Here is a 796-nt window from a genome sequence, read left to right on the forward strand (position 1 = left end):
GAGATAGAGTATTTCCGTGGTTGTATACACTATTAACTGATGTGTTCCACTTTTGAACACACTTGTTGTAACCAGTCGTGAACACTGTGTGAGATACTATATAATTCTACTACTAAAAGTAGCACATGTACATTGTAAACGCTATTTAGTGTATACCATGTGTGCTACTTTTGCTTGTAGAATTATATAATTATAGCATCTCAGTGTTCACAGCTAGTTACAAACAGTGTGTTCAAAAGTGGAACACTTCAATGTACAGTGTACTTTTGTATATTCAAATGATATCGAGAATGACATGCATTTCGCACGCCTCACCTGTCTCTACAGCCACGGAAATGTGTTCAAGACAGTATCTCTTATTAGCCGTATTGTAGTCTCACAGGTCTTTTTTGTAATGTGTCTCTGTTTCATTGCCTCGGTTTACTTGTGTCACTCTCTGTCTGTCTATAGCTCTCTCTTTCTATCTTTATTACACACACACACACACACACACACACACACACACACACACACACACACACACACACACACACACATAGAAACACAAATAAAACACACCTAGAAACACCACACACACACACACACACACACACACACACACACACACACATGGAAACACACACACACACACACCACACACACACACACACACACACACACGCACACATAGAAACACACACACACACACACACAACAAGCGCGCGTACACACACATAAAAACACACAGACACGCACATGCACACACACAGACACACACACACACGCACGCACACACACTCACACACACACACATACA

Source organism: Littorina saxatilis, unplaced genomic scaffold, assembly GCF_037325665.1.
Source record: "Littorina saxatilis isolate snail1 unplaced genomic scaffold, US_GU_Lsax_2.0 scaffold_306, whole genome shotgun sequence".
Lineage (NCBI taxonomy): Eukaryota > Metazoa > Mollusca > Gastropoda > Littorinimorpha > Littorinidae > Littorina > Littorina saxatilis.